Raw genomic sequence first — 20,265 nt, 5'->3', positions numbered from 1 at the left:
AGCAAGATATTGTAGATTTATTACAAATAACAAATTATCCCAGCACTACTCTACGGCCTCGAAATGAATCGTTTATTTAGAGACTTTCATTGGGGTTCAATTGAGTCACTAATTTGGCAAGCAAATGCTGGGACTTCCGAATTGTGTACCAGTGTCATTACGTTTTGAACTGGCCTTGGTCTCTCTCCTGGAATGCAGGGGTGGACTGGGAACCAAAACAGGCCCTGGAAATAATGTTCAAAGTGGGCCCATATTACACATTTTCAGCAAGCCCAACCCTTTTCCTAAGGGAAAATGTGGAAATAAAATAGGTTACCACGGAAAATAGGCCAAGGGTGCAGAGGCCTACTGTGAAATATCCAGAGATCCCTCCCTATAGGCCAGTCCAGCCCTGTTCCCAACGCATGCCTCTTCCATGGTGATGATTGTGTGGAGGAGCAAACTAAACGTGGAGACCGTAAGAAAAACTTCAGAGCCCAGGCAGAGCCCGCCAAACTCCTTACCCATCCTACAATCACATTCTCAGTTGTTGATTAACACGTGTAGCGAAGAAGGGGGAAGGTGAGTAAAGCACTAGGAATAAAATGTGCAAACCACATTGCTGTGCAAAATAAAACACCCTGGAAGTGTACTTACGTATTCCCAGCAACCTGCACATTCGAATTCATAACATTTCCTTGCTTTAACCCTTCTTCTGCTGGCGTGGGCAGGCAACCATGTCTGCGGCTTGCAACTTATAATGTGCATCACAGAATGTGTATAATACCAGAGGCTGTTTTACAGAAAAGTTGTTCTGGTGCAAACGTGATTTTGAACCACATGTGCACAAGGGGAATAATTGCCCCAATGCCAAAAATACATTATTTCGATAAATGTTTGCAACAGGGCAAATTTGTGCCATGTCAACATTACAACAAAGTTCACCCTAGAGAAAAATTCCTTGAAAGAGGCTATTTTTGTGCGAATTTTACCGAGTGCAACGTTTGTGTAATGAGACCCCTGGGGCCATACTAGAAAACATGTTGACCTGAACAGAAGGTATTTGAATGTTTGCAACTATATTAGCTACAGTGCAAATTAGCTGTGGTGTATTTACACATGTGCTAATGTGATAGCACAAGTTCAAATATAATTTGTGCATGTGCTAATGTGATGGCTCATGTTCCAATGTGCCTTAATTCTATCCCTTGTGTCTGTTTATCAGTTGTAGTCGGACATCTAAAAAATACACTTTATCCTCATGCATTCCATCCTTGAAAAAGTTCAACAGAGCGCAACGTAAACCATATGAATTAACCATTTACACCCTGGGTCTGCAATCTTGGGCTCCCACATCTTTTTCACTACAACTTCCATCATTACTAGCCTTCATAGTCAATGCCGAGGAATTACAGAGTTGCAGTACAAAACATCTGTAGAGCTGCAGACTCCTTATATAACGAGAAACAACACTCTCCTCTAGATGGCTTTACTAGGGCAAAGGCATATGTGAGATGGCTAGCGTGCAAAAGCATTGGGACCCGTCCTCAGGCGGCGATGACCAAGTGTGCCTTCGCTGGCAGTACAGCGGCTGTGTGCCATATTATGAATGGCAGCAGGCTATTGCCATCATGCCGGGGTGCGCTCCCGGACCAAATGCAGGAAGGCCCTCCATAGGAGTGAAAAGTGAATGGCCATTACTTCCAAGTACAGTTGCCTAATGTTTAATAAAAGTGTAGTTCACCACATAAGCTAGGCGAAGGGAAATTACTTTGTAAAGTAGCCATTTTGGGGCCTGATTCATGGAACGTTTTCCTATGGGATTGCACCATTATAATACACTTCAATGAATCAGGCCCTTAGTGTCTCCTTTCTGATCCAGCAGCAGTTGTTGCCTTGGACTTGGATCCGTCTTTAATACAAAATATAAAGTCTGTAATCCACGCATGGCAGACACACATTGCAACATGCTTTGGATGCCAGATATGTGCTTCAATAGACGAACCTCTAGATGCGCTGAATGATTTCTTCATACCTATCACAACAGGTTAGTCTATAAACTAGCAGGCAAAAATTAAAACCAGTGCTTAGAGATGTCACACTCGGTAACGAGTAGCTGCTTTGTTACCAACCGTCTTTGTCACACGTGTGGAGCGCCAGCTGGGAAGCAACATTTATCTAACCTTTCCTCAGTGCCTAACCTTAACCCCAGCAGTGCTGTCTGGGGTCCTTGGGCCCCGTGAGCCACGCCATGCCACCCTTGTACTCTCGTCTCAGCCTTACCTCACTTTCAGTCCGATCCCGCTTGTTTCGAAAGCAAACCGGAAGGCAAAAAATGACCCACTTCACATCTGTCTCCAAAGCATCTCTGATTTCCAAAGCATCTTTCTGCCTCCAAAACGCTTCTATCCCGTAAGGCCCAGACAGCATCTGAGGCTCCTGTAGGCCCCCAAAGTCTCCATCTTTAAGGCAGCAGCCAGACAGGCTCCATATTGAAGAACGCACCTCTCCACCTCTAAAGCGCCCTCTCACCATGTGTTTTTTTTACACCCCATTTTTTCCTGATGGTCACAAGCAATGGTGTGTTCTAAGCAAATCACATGAGGGTTTCGAGCAGACGGTCTCGTGGCCGAATAATAATTGCTCACTATCAGTTCAGAAAACAGAGTGCACTGGGCAGGTCAAACAGCTTTTATGAGCAAATAAAGTTTGAACAAGTTCCAGTTAAATGTACACGACGGGGGCGGGGAGGGTGGGGGGACTGCAGACAAACGTCATGTCATGCGATCATATCACAGTACGTCATACTAGGCCATGCTATGAGATTTTATTGTTGTTGCTCACATTAATTTGTGGACTGTTGATTCTTTAGCAGGCATGCGCATACCTTCACATGGAGACGTCCAGTCGGCATCCAGAGGCCGGAGAGCTGAGACTGCTGCCAGCTGCATCCCAACCATGGCACACCAGGCATCGCTAGCTGTTGCTGAAACCCCAAGTGGAAGTAACGGGTGCGGGGGACGTCAGATGGTCGGGCTTCAGGATTGGAAAAGCTGCCCAACTCGCTCTGCAGGCTGCTGGCACTGCCAGCGAATCCTTTTGGCTTTTTCCGAAATTTGAAGGAGAGGCAACAGGCGGCCGGCAGCTGCTGAGCTCACGTCTCGCTGTCTGACTTAAGGACTGAACCTGCGCATGCGAGCAGCAGGCAGCAGCACATGAGGGCACGTGCCGATCGCCAGTGTGGTGCCCTCCCACCACCATAATGCGCAGGTGTGAAGCGAGCCAGCCCTGCGCCGCGCAAGGTTATCGCTGCTGAACTAAATCATGGAAAATAACCACAGATCCTTCCACCAAGAATAAGAGGCCCTATATCCTACGGCCTAGCGGGGAAAGTCCGGGTGTCCCGGTGTGTCAGTCCAGGCCTGCTGGAATGGTATTACTGGGAAGTATTCACTATGTCGAAGACAATTTTGGACCCTGTTTTGGGATCACCATTTAATGAATTGAGAGGGGATATTAAGGGCCTGATTAATGGAATTCTTTGAACGGTGCAAAGTGACTTTTCACTGGTGCAAAGTAACTTTGCAACGCCAACAAACACCCTGATTCATGGAACAGTGCAAAGTGTCTTTGCACTGTTCCATGAATCAGGGTGTTTGTTGGCAGGAGCTGGCCAATCCTACTGCAGTCTCCACCTCTCCTGTCCCCTCCCAGGCCCTCTGCATGGCGCTGGTGTCTCATTTTACCACTAAAACTCAGGACATCCTGTCCTCACTTTCCTCTTTCCCTCCCTCTACCTCTCTCCGGCCCCTTGGCTATCTTTCCCTCTCCTCTTTCTTTTTCCTCCTTCTCTCTCACGACACATGACAATGTTTCGAGACAAGTCTGATCTATGAACGTTTCATCCAAACAGGTGCTCCGCTGCTCCTCCAGAACCATCAAGGACCACATTGAAACCCTCGCTCCAGGCTTGGCTGATTTCTGCAATCACTCTTTCGCCACTGGATCTTTCCCCTCAAGCACTCCCTTGTGCACCCCCTGCTAAAAAAGCCTTTTGTCTCTCCTATCTGTCCGGGAAACTATCACCCGATTTCTACCACTCCTTTCCTGGGCAAACTCCTGGAAAAGTTGGTCATCTCCTGGCTTACTCTCCACACTGAATCTGTTGGTTGCCTCCACGACCATCAGTCTGGCTTCAGAGCAGCCAGAGGCTCGGAAACTGCTCTCCTGAACACCCGTGCAGATCTGCTCTCTAATCTTGATGCTAGCTCTCTTTCTGTCCTCATCCTCCTTGACCTTTCTTCTGCTTTTGACACAGTCAATCACTCCACCCTGATCAATGGACTTTGCGAGAACCTGGGCATCTCGGATCAGGCTCTGGCATGGCTGACCTTCTTCCTCTTCGACCAACCCTCTCAGGTCCAACTCGGCTCCTTCCGGTCCACCACCACTCTCTCTATATATGGTGTCCCCCAGGGCTCTATCCTCTCACCCTGGCTCTTCAATGTCTATCTGGCTCCTTTGGCCCACCTGATCTCCACCTTTTCCCCCAACTTTCAGTGTTATGCAAATGACACTCATCTCTCCTTCAGGCTTCCCTCAGCTGCCTCTCCTTCCTCGCTCATTCGTGACTGTCTATCCACGATTCAGGGTTGGTGCTCTTCCAGCATTCTCTGCTTTAATGTCAGTAAGAAGGAGGTCCTTGTCATTGGAATTCCTGCTCCCGCTTTCCCTTACTCATTCTGGCCGCCCTACTTGGGCCCGCTTACCTTGCCTTCCAGTGAGGCAAAAAACCTTGGTGTCATCTTCGACTGCGCTCTCTCCTTCTCTCCTCACGGACCTTGCCAAGAAGGCCCACTTCCAACTGCACCTCCTTTCTTCCAGTTCTCACTTTCCCCCAGAAGCTCACTGTCGCCAGAACTCTGGTTCTCTCCAGGCTGGACTACTGCAGCAGCCTCTTTCTCAATCTGTCTGCCTCTGCTCTGTGTCTTCTGCAACTAATCCAGAACAGGACTACAAGACCTATCCGTGGCCTCAAGCCCAGGCGCCATCTCTCTCCAGCCCTGTAATCACTCCACTGGATGCCCGGTAGCTGCCAGGGATAAGTTTGAGATCCTCTGCATCGTCAACAAGGCTTTCTGGGGTCGGGGCCAGCAGTACACCCACCTCGCTTTAACTAACTTCTCGAGCCCGTCACTCATCGGTTCTACGTGATTTCGCCGCAGCATTTTTCATCGCGTTTTTTTCATTCCACAACCATATATTTATTTTTTTAACCCCCCCCAAAAAAAACGATGATTTTTTTCGAAATACAAACGGCGATGAAAAAACACACGATGAAAAATACTGCGGTGTAATGCGTGTATACCCACTCAGCTACCTCCAACTCTTTAAGGGTCAAACACTTCTCCCGACAGAGAGTGGATGGTAGTTCTCTCTCCTCTGCAGGTGCTTCCCTTTCGAACGGCCCCCCTTCCTCTCTCAGATTTGAGACGGACCACCTGAAGTTCCAGAAGCAGCTCAAGGCCCTCCTTTTCTCCTCTGCCTTCTCTCGCTCGCTCCCCTGCTAGCCTTCCTGTCTGAAGTGCTGACTGGTTGTCTGGTACCCTCAGAGTCTCATTGGGTAGCAGGCTCCTCTACGACCAGTCCTCCTTGTACTGCCGCCTGGCCTACTCCGTACTTAGGGGCTGTAATATGTAACCGCTGCAGCACCCTGTCGTCATGCACTTCCCCAGAGCTGCACTGCCCTGGCTGCACTTACCCAGAGCCTCTGGTCCTGACCGCACTTCTCCCACTTCCTCCCCCTGCACCACTCGCTGTCACACTTGCACGATCTGAATGTCACAAGGCCTAGTAAGATCGTTGGTCTTATCTTGGGGCGCCTGGAAACACGTGTGTACATGTGGGTTATAAATGCAATATCATATCATGTTCCCTGAAAAAATAATGGCACAGTCCAATGGCACTGAATACCGTTTGCTGTCTAATCCAGCAAAAGCTAAAAACCTATTTCTTGCTGCAGATTAGTCTAATACAATAACTGAGATGAGATGTTGTAGCTTGTACTAAAGTCCCAGCAAGGTAGACAAGTCATTGGGGCTGTTGCAAAAATACTTGACAAAGTTGCTGAATTCTGACGGGAGGACTCAATTCCTCTGGTTTAAGATAAACGTCGCCCCAACTGGAGGAATTGTTCTATGTGAGAGCAGACACATCTCTGGAGCTAATTAGGTGCAACCTGCGTAAAGAGGTAGATACCATGCAGACACAGGGTTGTTTGCTAAAGGGATGTACAGCTACACGCGACATAAGACACTTGTTATTTGGAAGTTTGGTACACAATGACATTGGCATAGAGTGGTCACTGGACACGAGGCATTACTGACCATTGCAGCATTCAAAGTCTTAGGAAGAGTGGCTGTGGTGCAGATTAAAGAGAAAGGAACAAGTGTATATGTTATCTTATGTGACAGACTGTTTTGTGTAAAGCTGTATTGTGAGTTTTTGATGAAGTTTTTAAGAGATTGTGTTTTTGATGAAGTTTTTAAAATCTTATAAAATGTTAAAACGGTATTTAATTAATAACAATCCAAAAAAAAAAATCGAGAACTGAAAGATTACCTGATAAAGCACAAGGCTAAAAGCCTGAGCATTTCAATACTCATTTTTTTGAAATGTTTGAAATACTGGAATGGAATTCCAGGGTGTCTTAATATAAAATGGTATTGATGGTAGTAAACTATCTATCTATCTATCTATCTATCTATCTATCTATCTATCTATCTATCTATCTATCTATCTATCTATCTATCTACCCATCTATCTACCCATCTATCTATCAACCCATCTATCTAATTATCTATCGATCTATCTATCTACCCATCTATCTATCTACCCATGTATCTATCTATCTATCTATCTATCTATCTATCTATCTACCCAGCTATCTATTATCTATCTATCTATCTATCTATCTATCTATCTATCTATCTATCTATCTACCCATCTATCTACCCATCTATCTATCACCCCTTGTATCTAATTATCTATCGATCTATCTATCTACCCATCTATCTATCTACCCATGTATCTATCTATCTATCTATCTATCTATCTATCTATCTATCTACCTATCTATCTAACTATATATCTACCCAGCTATCTATTATCTATCTATCTATCTATCTATCTATCTATCTATCTATCTATCTATCTATCTACCTATCTCTCTATCTATCTATCTACCTAGCTATCTATCTATCTATCTATATATCTACCCAGCTATCTATTATCTATCGATCTATCTATCTATCTATCTATCTATCTATCTATCTATCTATCTATCTATCTACTTATCTATCGATCTATCCTATCTACCTATCGACCCCAAGCAAAATCCAAGTTGTGATAGCTTTTATTGGACTAACTGAAAATATTATGCTGGGGTGATAGATGCAGAGGCTTTCAAAGGTCTGATAGACTTCTTCATCAGATTTTGGCCATATGATAAAATCACAGAATAGACACACACGGAGCTGTACACATCGTCTACATAGTAAAAAACCAAAGACTCTCTCCCTTTAACCTGTATAGGCTGCAGGAAGAAGTAGGTGAGGATCTCAGTTCTGCACATCCCCTCTATTTATAGGGTAATACAATTAGGAAGATGAAAGAGACACATGCCCAACTACTTAGAAGCAGGTCCCATCTGCGGGGCAGGTACATTGAATGTCAAGCAGGGCATGCAGTATTTTATGTGTTCAAACACTTAAGCACGAGGAGTCCAAAAAGTTCGACCCAATACAAAAAAGTCAGTGATTCGATTGAAGAGAAAATTCCAAAATGTACGCTTCAAAGACTCACAGTATGAAAAAAAAGTATGTTTTTTTCACTGCTTTTTCACAGTCTAAGGTTTATCAGACATGCAATGAGCTTACATTTTCAATGTTTCCACCATCTTCCAGATTTTTCAAATAAAATGTGTAAGAACATCTTTGTGGCAACCACACAATTGCCTGCTGTTGTAGTAATGCCCAAAGTGGCACAATAACGGTACCCTGCCCCAGTGTGTTAAAACTAAAACATTGCCGGAGGGGAGTGCAGATTTTTGCAGCCTCCAAGGTGTGCTAGGGTTTTAGACTAGGTCAGCCAGAGTTACTTAGGTCCACTTGAGTGCATATGATAGGACAAATACCGAAATACTTCAAAAGCTTCAAGGACACAATGTCCAATTGTACCCTAGGTGTGCCTCATGTTTCATAATGCCTCACTCACTTGCATACAAACTGGCAAGTACAAAAATATGTCACCACGGTTACCATGGTGAAATGTCATCTACTGACAGAGCGTGCTTCTTCCTCGATAATGGGTACCAATCATTTGTGCTCAGACATCCAAGCTGCCTGTGCTCTTACTCATCAGAGTTTACGAAATATTGTGTTCAGTCCCTCTGCATTGTCCACAAGGCCTTCTGGGGCCTGGGTCCTCAATGCCTCCAATTCTCTCTTCGTAAATACCTTCCTACTCGAGATCTTCGCTCCTCCACCTCCAACTCCCTCAGAGTCAGTCGCTTCTCTAAGTAACGAGTTGGTGGTAGATCTCTTTCCTCAGCTGGGGCCTCCCTCTGGAACAGACTCCCTACCTCTCTGAAACTTGAGGAAAACCATCTCAGAAACTTGAGGAAAACCATCTCAGGTTCCCGGAAGCACCTCAAAACCTTCCTATTTGCTTCTGCCTTCTCTCTTCCTCCCCCCTGCTGATTTCCTGTCTGATACTGCACTGGTCACCTGGCTACCCTCTGATTTCGGGCCCAGGTCCCTGCCCGCCCAGTTGCACACCCGCACTGCCTCCGGACAACCCTTGCAATTGGGTCTGTATCTGTAACCCTACAGTCCCCCTACCTGCACTTTTGGACACCTGCTGTCTGCACTTACAATTGCACCTGCCACCTGCTGGCCGCACTTCTTGTTATTGGTTTGATCCCATGTACAGCACTGCCCAATCCCCTTTCCCCTGGCACCTTCCCCTTCCCCCTCCCCTGCACTTGCGCAATCTCAATAATGTCACGTGGCCTAGTACTATCGTTGTCTCTGTCCTCCGTCTGTTCCCCCTTCCTTGCCTTGTCGCGCCTTGAAAAACATTTGTATAGGTGCGTTACAAATGCCATATCATATCATTCAACAGTTGTATGTGAAAGGTGGTCTCAGCAGGTCGTCTTCTGGAACAGTGGATGTGGTTGACTTTAATTTGGCCCTAACCTGCCCTAATCCTGTATCTACATGCAGACCAGCATTTTTCAGGTTGAGATTACTCTGGGTATTCTCAATGCCTGATCGAATTCTCTGTTCATTTGTCTGGCTGCGTGGCCCTTTTGCAAGAGGATGTATGGAGTGCGGCAAGTTGATTGTCCCTTGTCTTCCTGTTGGAGCTTATACACTGGTATCTGATCGACCGATTGTAGATAACAGATTGTTTTGTTTGTGTTGAATGGAACCTTGACCTGTGCAGATACTTGTTCCTGCCTGTTGGCTTCCTGTATACAGCAGTTGCTATGTGTCTGCTGTTACCAACAGAAAAGGGGGTGCCCAGGAAGTGCACCCTCTTCTTGGATCATTCCATGGTGAACTTAATGCAGTGGTGGAAGCCATTTAGAGATTCCTGGAATTGTTTTAGGGAATCGTTGCTTTCCCCCCCAATCATGAAAATGCCATTGATGTGCTGCACGTGTGTTAGTTGTTTCTGGTATTGTTTTTGTAAAAACCACAGTTCGCATTCTGCCATTAAAAGGTTTTCATACTAGGGGTGCAGTTTCTGTGAAAACATGGGCATTCCAGTCTTTTGTAGGAAATGTCTTCCTTTAAAGCAGAAATGATTGCGTGCAAGTATGAACCTCATGAGATCTGTTATGGCTCTAACTGGGCTGTCGGTCGTGCTGGTAACTGGGCTGTCGGTCGTGCTGGTAACTGGGCTGTCGGTCTTGCTGGTAACTGGGCTGTCGTCGTGATGGTAACTGGGGTGTCGGTCTTGCTGGTAACTGGGCTGTCGGTCTTGCTGGTAACTGGGCTGTCGGTCTTGCTGGTCGTGTTTTGCAGGAAACTCAGGCATGCTGCTGTTCCATCTTCACAAGGAATGTTAGAATAAAGTGAGGTGACATCCAACGTGGCCAGGAGTGAATTCCATAGTTCATGCACACGCTGTACTGTATGAATCTACCTGAGGAAATGTACTGTTCCTGTACAACCCTGTTTTTACCCATCCCCTGAGGATTTATCTATCACGTTAAAAAGCCAACCTAAAAATGGGGATCCCCATTATCAAGTAGTCTGGGGATATAATTATGTAATTAAATATTGTTCAAATAAAAGTTGTTTCTAGAAAGTGCCGCTGTCTGCAAGTTAATGTACCCGATATTTGCTTTCATAGGGTGGACAATGTTAGTGTGCGCCTGTGACAAATCAACTTTCCGGGCACCAGTGGTCCAGGGATGAATATCGGTTACTAAACCATCAATCAGCCCCATACCTCTAGTACACCAGAAGGGATCCGAACAGATTGGAAAGACAAGAAAATTATAGACCTCCTTGTCTAATTTTGGTAACGTGGACGGAATGGAAGGCTTATCTCTGCAAGGTCGTGGATCGTTGATAAGTTGCAACACAGCGAAAATACAATTATAACCCAATGATAAAAGGGACTCTCCAGACAAGGTTGTATAGAAATATATACTTTATTATTATCACAGCAGACAGTTCTAGCACACTATAAAATAAAACCCACCCTGTAGACGAATGCAGAAGACAGACTGTTTCAATTAAGAAAATGGATGCACTCTGGATACTGACAGGAGGGTAGTCGGTAAAGCAATTCATTGCAATTGTTTGGGGCCTTCAGAGAAGGACCAGTGGAAGAGAACCACAATGTACCTTGTGCTTGTAGAAGTTCTTGGTGCTCAACAGTGTAGAGTTGGTTTCAGGGCGCTTTGCAGCTTCTGTGACCGAGTTCAAGATGGGAGATAGCTGCGAGGCTGGACGAATGGCTGCAGGTTAGCCTACGCAGCAGCTCAGGATAAGGAATTGTTATCTCATTGCTGGTCGGTGGGTCTGAAGCACTGGTCGAGGCATCTCGGACGACGTTAGCGACTGGGGCGTGACAACAGTCACCGGTGAAGTTGTCTGCAGCTCAACTGGCTCAAAAATGTCCTCTAAGGCAGAGGCTGGTTGATGCTTGTTGATGCACTCCTCCTAGCTTCTTCACTGAGCTTGTGTCATCTTTAAGGCTGACGGCCCAAAGTTGAGGAAAGTGTTGCAGGCACCAGCCTTGTCCTGGGTTTGGTTCAGAGACTCTCTGGCACTTCTCACCTTACAAGCTTGCTGCAGAGCCTAGCACGGCACGCTGTGTGCTGGCTCGGTCCCGGTTCAGGAGCTGCTGGAGAGTCCTCTGGATTTAGTATCTCTGTCTGTTCCCTGGGAGATGATTAGGGGAGGGGTCTTTATTCCCTCTTTGGAAATCTTGGCCTTTCTTCACTGGCAGAAGCTGTAAGGCAGACTATACCTTCAGCCAGGGTCCAATGCTGAGTGAGTTATTCTTGTTGCTCCTTGTGAAGTCTTTAGATGATCTGCCCAAAAGAGGGGCTCAGCCCTCTTTTAAAGTCAAATGGACCACAGTGATTGATGTAGGCTAAGCTTACCTCAATGAACCAAGCATGGGTCCCCACCAACAATATCCTGTATGCATGACGTCATAACCAGAGTGCTTTGCAACTGAAAAAGTCAAGGGGTGAAAACACGTACTACTAAGTCCAACCATCTTCCTGTCTGTTGTGGATCAAAGGGTCTCTCTGGTAAACTGAGCTCTCTGTGGTTACTGATTAAAGCAGCAGGTCTCCCTTGAAACTGTGGTGAGAATAGACTTTCTGTCTCCTACAAACCACATTCTCGTACAGTCTGAATGGGGTCCCTCTGCAGGGGTTGCCTATTGTAAACACATAGTCCCAGACATGACAGCTCACTGTCATTGATACTTTAGGGCGGGAGCTGGCTTCAGGTTAACACAGTGGGTATGAAAAGGCTGTTGGGGCTTCCTGTCTCCTTTGTTTTAGCCTTTGCAGCTAGGCCCCATGTGGGCCTGTTTGAAGCATACTCTATTAGTATGTAAATTATGTTAATTGCTGCCATCATCTGCTGAGGGTAAACAAACGGACAGGGTGGATCCATGGAGCCTTTGATAGTTAATTAGCCTGGCCATGGCAGGAGGAAGGTTTTGGCTCTTCCCCTTCTGAAATGCATTGTGTACTCCACCTGTCAGATACCAACTAAATATGACAGGGAGGACAGTGCCTGTAGGCTGTGTCCACCCAGTACACTGGTCTATGTGTATGTTGTGAGGTGAGCATAGGAAAATGTGTTGGATTAGCTCCACACACGGTTGATCTACCATAATTTAATTTCATGTAAAATTTCAAAAAAGCCCAGGTCAGCGCACCCCCACCATGGTTTATAGTCATAATGTCGAAACCAATAATGCCGAAAGTCATTTTTTCAACAAAAAAAATGTCGAAAAAAAAATATTTGAATTTTCTTTTTAATGCATTTTTTTTCGAAATGGGGGGGGTCCCACCGGGGGGTCCCACCCAAACCCCCCTTTTTAATTTTTTATTTTTGTTTTACCCATTTTTTTTTATCCCGAACCCCAAAATAAATATATAATTTAAAAAAACGGAATTCGACATTTTTTTTCGACATTTTTTTTTCGAAAAAATGACCGACCACCCCCCACCGTGCGGATGGTCGAATTCCTCACAGCACCGACATTCCAACAAAAGCACTGCAATACAATTGGTCAGTTTTGGTGCCACAAATAGTGGATTATTATATAATTAATAGTGGTGACGTCCCCACTCGTGAGTATTTTAGCATAATCTGCCAGTTGTGATATCACACGTAGGGGATTCTAATATAAGCAGCGAGTTGTGATGTCACAATTGGAGTTGGAAAAGCATATGATGGCCTAATAGTTGTATAATATGTAACAGTCTTTTACAGCACAATGAAGCTATGTACCTCTGTAAAACCAGGAAACCAACAGTCTGCCCCCATTTCAGAGGGTCTAAAATGCTCTCGTTTTTGCTACTGGGACCAGGAGTTCTAAACCCGCTTTTTCCACTTCACCCATCCCGTCACACCTTGCCAACCTTTCACAGTGGGCTCGAGGGTCACTTGGGCACCGTGCCACTCCCAAAGATGTGAATGATTAGCATAGCTCCACCCACCTCACTAAAATGAGAAGATGCCCAGGAACTCATTGGGCATAATTGCATTACAATTAGAAACAAAAACATCTTACTTTTGTTTACCTTTTTATAATAGTGTTTAATATTGCACATAAGTGTATTTTCTAAAATCTAAGGATATACTAAAAGTCAGCGTATTATATGGAACAAAATACTCCCTAAGGATAAACTAAAAGTCAGCGTATTATATGGAACTAAATACTCCCCAAGGATATACTAAAAAGTCAGTGTATTATATGGAACACAATACTCCCTAAGCATACACTAAATGTTAGCGTATTATATTGAACAAAATACTCCCCAGGGATATACTAAAAAGTCAGTGTATTATATGGAACAAAATACTCCCCAAGGATATACTAAAAAGTCAGCGTATTATATGGAACAAAATACTCCCTAAGGATAAACTAAAAGTCAGTGTATTATTTGGAACAAAATACTCCCCAAGGATATACTAAAAAGTCAGTGTATTATATGGAACAAAATACTCCCCAAGGATATACTAAAAAGTCAGCGTATTATATGGAACACAATACTCCCTAAGGATATACTAAAAGTCAGCGTATTATATGGAACACAATACTTCCTAAGAATATACTAAAAGTCAGCGTATTATATGCAACACAATACTCCCTAAGGATATACTAAAAGTCAGTGTATTATATGGAACACAATACTCCCTAAGGATATACTAAAAGTCAGCGTATTATATGCAACACAATACTCCCTAAGGATATACTAAAAGTCAGCGTATTATATGCAACACAATACTCCCTAAGGATATACTAAAAGTCAGTGTATTATATGGAACACAATACTCCCTGAGGATATACTGAAATTCCGCTCAGAGTTTGTGACCTTCTAAAGGAGCTGGCCTACTGTTGCGTTCCATGATTTGGTCATGGCACTCCTCTGTGACTTGCAATCTCCATGCAACGCAAGGTCGTGGATACTTTATCACATATGTGAAGTGGCTTCAGTTCCTGATATGCAAAAACATGCATTTTTAAAAAGATGACAACAGGCACTATAGGGTACATTACCAAGATAAAATGCGACAACATGCAAGTAACACATGTGTCCCAGCCCTGTAGAGGCTGGGAGACACGTGCGGGCGCTGACATAAAGGTGTGTTTTTTTTTTTTCATAGTGGGACACAAAATGTTAGTTTGGAAAAGAACATTCAAAGTTCGCGAACAGAATGAAATTGCCTTGGAATACCTTGCAGACCTCGCAGTGCTCATCAGAAGGGCGTTCCTCTCTGTGTCCCACATCCAGCCTTTTCTCTGCTGCCAGGACAAGCCCCAGCTGGTATCAAAGGAGCCAGCGGCCACGGGCAGCCTGGGCAGTGCCCACTGCCTGCACCATGGGTATTCCTAGGGGGCAGGGATCCAGCTACTAATCAGTCGCCCCCAGGCAGAGATTTCCTGCTCCCCTCGAGTTCTAGCAGGTGCGCCGTGTGCTCCGAGCTGCTCCGCCCGCATGCAAATGCTTCTATTTCCTGCTGCGGCCGGGCGAGTGCTGTGCAAACAGAGGCGTTCCTCCCGGGGACCGCGCAGGTGAGCGCACAGGGCACCGGAAGCTCGGGCAAAGAGCCACTTGCTTGCAGACTGGACGCCAAGCTTGGAAACCTAAGGCACCGGAGAATTTCCCCAGCCCAACTGTGACTGGCTAGTTTCTGTGGGAACGACCTGCCCTGGTTTCAAAGGGAACGAGAGCCACACAGGATAGGCACTAGAGGCGATAGATAGTGCATGCCACAAAGGAGAGGCATTAGAGGCACTAGATACGGCATGCCACAAAGGAGAGGCATTAGAGGCGCTAGATAGGGCATGAGGCATTAGAGGCGCTAGATAGGGCACGCAACAAAGGAGAGGCATTAGAGGCACTAGATAGGGCATGCCACAAAGGAGAGGCATTAGAGACGCTAGATAGGGCATGCCACAAAGGAGAGGCATTAGAGGCACAAGATAGGGCATGCCACAAAGGAGAGGCATTAGAGACGCTAGATAGGGCATGCCACAAAGGAGAGGCATTAGAGGCGCTAGATATGGCATGCCACAAAGGAGAGGCACTAGAGGCGATAGATAGTGCATGCCACAAAGGAGAGGCACTAGAGGCACTAGATAGGGCATGCCACAAAGGAGAGGCACTAGAGGCGATAGATAATGCATGCCACAAAGGAGAGGCATTAGAGGCACTAGATAGGGCATGCCACAAACGAGAGGCATTAGAGGCACTAGATAGGGCATGCCACAAAGGAGAGGCACTAGAGGCGATAGATAGTGCATGCCACAAAGGAGAGGCATTAGAGGCACTAAATAGGGCATGAGGCATCAGAGGCGCTAGATAGGGCACGCCACAAAGGAGAGGCATTAGAGGCACTAGATAGGGCATGCCACAAAGGAGAGGCATTCGAGGTGCTAGATAGGGCATGCCACAAAGGAGAGGCATTAGAGGCGCTAGATATGGCATGCGGCAAGGAGAGGCATTAGAGGTGCGATATAGGTCATAAGGCATTAGAGGCGCTGGATACGGCATGCTGCAAAGGAGAGGCATTAGAGGCGATAGATAGTGCATGCCACAAAGGAGAGGCATAGAGGCTCTAGATAGGGCATGAGGCATTAGAGGCGCTAGATAGGGCACGCCACAAAGGAGAGGCATTAGAGACGCTAGATAGGGCATGCCACAAAGGAGAGGCATTAGAGACGCTAGATAGGGCATGCCACAAAGGAGAGGCATTAGAGTCCCTAGATAGGACATGCCACAAAGGAGAGGCATTAGAGGCGCTAGATAGGGCATGCCGCAAGGAGAGGCATTAGAGGTGCGATATAGGTCAAAGGAGAGGCATTAGAGGCGATAGATAGTGCATGCCACAAAGGAGAGGCATAGAGGCTCTAGATAGGGCATGAGGCATTAGAGGCGCTAGATAGGGCACGCCACAAAGGAGAGGCATTAGAGACGCTAGATAGGGCATGCCACAAAGGAGAGGCATTAGAGACGCTAGATAGGGCATGCCACAAAGGAGAGGCATTAGAGTCCCTAGATAGGACATGCCACAAAGGAGAGGCATTAGAGGCGCTAGATAGGGCATGCCGCAAGGAGAGGCATTAGAGGTGCGATATAGGTCATGAGGCATTAGAGGCGCTAGATACGGCATGCTGCAAAGGAGAGGCATTAGAGGCGCTAGATAGGGCATTCCACAAAGGAGAGGCATTAGAGGCGCTAGATAGGGCATGAGGCATTAGAGGCGCTAGATAGGGCATGCCACACAGGATAGGCACTAGAGGCGATAGATAGGGCACATTGACAAGGCGGGTCCTGGGAGTCTCTCTGCCAGACATTAGTCCTGGTTACGAAAGACTTACCCAGAGTCTTTAGCTCACTATCTTTCACAGAGAAGAAATATCCCAAACATATCAGTCTTTGTCCTGCCCTGGGGCAGTCCAGCACCGAAATGCTAGGCAATTCTCCTCTGAACAAGAGTACCAACAGCATCCCCAGACACGTGTTTCGGTCTGGTTGGACCTCATCAGTAGGGAGGAGCTGTGCCTCTCTAAGAATAGTGAGCAAGGGGTCCACGTCTGGATTCCCCTAGTAACTTAGGGTGAGACCCAAGGTTACTTGAATATGCAAATTGACAAGGCGGGTCCTGGGAGTCTCTCTGCCAGACATTAGTCCTGGTTACGAGAGACTTACCCAGAGTCCTTAGCTCACTATCTTTCCCAGAGAAGAAATATCCCAAACATATCAGTCTTTGTCCTGCCCTGGGGCAGTCCAGCACCGAAATGCTAGGCAATTCTCCTCTGAACAAGAGTACCAACAGCATCCCCAGACACGTGTTTCGGTCTGGTTGGACCTCATCAGTAGGGAGGAGTGTTGTGATTAACTTTGCATTCATCTGGTGCAAGTGACTAGAATCTTGAGATGGAATGCAGGGCTTAGAATGTTTATCTATGAGTGAGTTCCAGGTTTGTTAGTTGCAAGGATGTAAGCCCTGAGAGAGGATGCCGGTGGGTGTCCTATGTCCCCTTTTACTTACCTGACTCTAAGAACTGTATTTGATGTACCTGAACTTAAGTAAATAAGTTAACAGTTCACTGAGTGTCAGAGTCATTTGTGGCCGGACCCTGAATTCAACACTGGCGACGAGGATGAAGCTGGCTGTGCTGGGGGGACAGCACCAAAGGGAGACACCCACCGCCCCCCTAAGAGAAGTGATCCTTTCTCAGGTAAGAGCGCTGGATGGCTGTGAGGCACTGCAAGTGCAGTGAGGGCAATTGAGGTCCAGACAGAGGTGCTACAGAGGCAGAGGGGGCAAGAAAGGCCCAGACAGAGGCGCTACGAAGGCACTGGAATAACAGAGCAGCTATGGATGTAAAGGTGCTGCATGAGGCAGTGGAGAGGTTCTGCCAGGGCAGTGAGGCGCAACAATGGGCAATGAGATGTTGCAGAGGCAGTGTGGCGCTGCATGAAGAGGTGCTGCGAGGGCAGTTAGGCGCTGCAACAGGCAGTGAAGAGGTGCTGCAGAGACAGTGAAGCGCTGCTAGGGGCAGTGAGATGCTACAGAGGCAGTGAGGCGCTGCATGAAGAAGTGCTGCAAGGGCAGTGAGGTGCTGCGACAGGCAGTGAAGACGCGCTGCAGGGGCAGTGAGGTGCTGCGTTAGGAAGTGAAGAGGTGCTGCGTGAGGCAGTGAAGAGGTGCTGCATGAGGCAGTGAAGAGATTCTGCAAGGGCAGTGAGGCACTGCAAGATGCAGTTAAGAGGTGCTGCAAGAGGCAGTCAAGAGGCGCTGCAAGAGGCAGTGAGTGGTCGCTGCAGAGGCTGTGAAGTGCTGCATGGTGCAGTGAAGAGGTGAGGCGCTGCGAGGGCAGTGAAGTGCTGCACGGGGCAGTGAAGAGGCACTGCATAGGGAGTGAAGAGGCACTTCAGTGACAAGGGTGTGCTGCAAAGGGCAGTGGGGACAAGAAGTTCTAGTGTTGAAAGTTACAACGGTCTGCTGTAAAGTGCAGTGGGCTCTGTGAGACTTATGGTTATTAGAAGGAGCTGTGAAGTTCATTGGAGCAGCAAGGTTCATTCATTCATTGACATGGTGAAGTTCAAGGTGGCGGTCTCTCATAAAGCATTTAAGAGAATTGAGACTGTACAGACATTCAGAAGAGTTGGAAGTTGTTAATGGATCTATGAGGGGCCTGGGGCCCATGGACTGTGCAAACATCTGTTGCGCCAAGGCTACAAGCTATTGGTCATAGTGAAGGCAGCTGAGATCACTGACAAAGTTATCCGATGTCAGCGCTTACCTTTCACTGGAACCGAAGGTTGCTGCGGTTGGCTTGAGTGGAGTCCTGGAGTTCGGCATGAGTGCTGCAGCGGGAGGCCTGACTCAGTTATGAAGTTTGATGGGGATGGGAGCGCTGTGTTCCTCCGCTACTCTCTATGCAATGGTGAAGTAGGAGAGAATGCAGAGGTGCAGGCGATGAGAGTTGAGACACTAGAGCTGATATATATTAGTTTATTAGAGTGATGTTGTAGGTACATGTCTCTCTCTTTAATTGAGTTATGTAGTTTAACATATTTCTCTCCACAGGCGGACTACTGTCCATTACATGTGTTGCATGTGTAAAAAGGTGCAATGGTTGAGGTGAACCGTTGAGCGGACTACTGTCCATTACATGTGTTGCATGTGTAAAAAGGTGCAATGGTTGTGGTGAACCGTTGAGCGGACTACTGTCCATTACATGTGTTGCATGTGTAAAAAGGTGCAATGGTTGAGGTGAACCGTTGAGCGGACTACTGTCCATTACATGTGTTGCATGTGTAAAAAGGTGCAATGGTTGTGGTGAACCGTTGAGCGGACTACTGTCCATTACATGTGTTGCATGTGTAAAAAGGTGCAATGGTTGAGGTGAACCGTTGAGCGGACTACTGTCCATTACATGTGTTGCATGTGTAAAAAGGTGCAATGGTTGTGGTGAACCGTTGAGCGGACTACTGTCCATTACATGTGTTGCATGTGTGAAAAGGTGCAATGGTTGTGGTGAACCATTGAGCGGACTACTGTCCATTACACTGTCTGTATAAAAAGGGAAATGTTGTTCCTAGACGTTGGTGCCATTGTTTTGGCATATGTTGGTTGTGGTTATATATGAAATGCTTTGAATAATCTTTTGTTTTTCAGGTGGGACTTTACTGGACAAATCTTTTGATGAAATATTGATCTTGCCACCGATACTTTACTGTTCTTGTTGTTGTTCCTATAGGGGAAAGATGTGTTGTGATTAACTTTGCATTCATCTGGTGCAAGTGACTAGAATCTTGAGATGGAATGCAGGGCTTAGAATGTTTATCTATGAGTGAGTTCCAGGTTTGTTAGTTGCAAGGATGTAAGCCCTGAGAGAGGATGCCGGTGGGTGTCCTATGTCCCCTTTTACTTACCTGACTCTAAGAACTGTATTTGATGTACATGAACTTAAGTAAATAAGTTAACAGTTCACTGAGCGTCAGAGTCATTTGTGGCCGGACCCTGAATTCAACAAGGAGCTGTGCCTCTCTAAGAATAGTGAGCAAGGGGTCCACGTCTGGATTCCCCTAGTAACTTAGGGTGAGACCCAAGGTTACTTGAATATGCAAATTGACAAGGCGGGTCCTGGGAGTCTCTCTGCCAGACATTAGTCCTGGTTACGAGAGACTTACCCAGAGTCTTTAGCTCACTATCTTTCACAGAGAAGAAATATCCCAAACATATCAGTCTTTGTCCTGCCCTGGGGCAGTCCAGCACCGAAATGCTAGGCAATTCTCCTCTGAACAAGAGTACCAACAGCATCCCCAGACACGTGTTTCGGTCTGGTTGGACCTCATCAGTAGGGAGGAGCTGTGCCTCTCTAAGAATAGTGAGCAAGGGGTCCACGTCTGGATTCCCCTAGTAACTTAGGGTGAGACCCAAGGTTACTTGAATATGCAAATTGACAAGGCGGGTCCTGGGAGTCTCTCTGCCAGAC

At 46.4% G+C, this 20,265-nt stretch overlaps 1 protein-coding gene across 2 annotated transcripts in view; it reads right to left on the bottom strand.

Annotated features, from left to right (window-relative positions):
- LOC138566219 (uncharacterized) overlaps positions 1 to 20,265 on the bottom strand; it is a 306,108-nt gene that overhangs the window by 127,295 nt on the left and 158,548 nt on the right. Inside the window, exon 1 of one of the 2 annotated variants that reach the window (XM_069643274.1) lies at positions 14,489 to 14,735. The exons of the other annotated variant lie outside the window; for it this stretch is intronic. The gene's annotated coding sequence lies outside the window, so the exon portion shown is untranslated. Of the gene's footprint in view, positions 1 to 14,488; positions 14,736 to 20,265 lie in introns of those variants that run through there. 2 annotated transcript variants of the gene reach the window in all.

Source organism: Ambystoma mexicanum, chromosome 2p, assembly GCF_040938575.1.
Source record: "Ambystoma mexicanum isolate Mex_15411 chromosome 2p, UKY_AmexF1_1, whole genome shotgun sequence".
NCBI classification, from domain to species: Eukaryota; Metazoa; Chordata; class Amphibia; order Caudata; family Ambystomatidae; genus Ambystoma; species Ambystoma mexicanum.
This window is presented reverse-complemented; position numbering and strand designations above follow the sequence as displayed.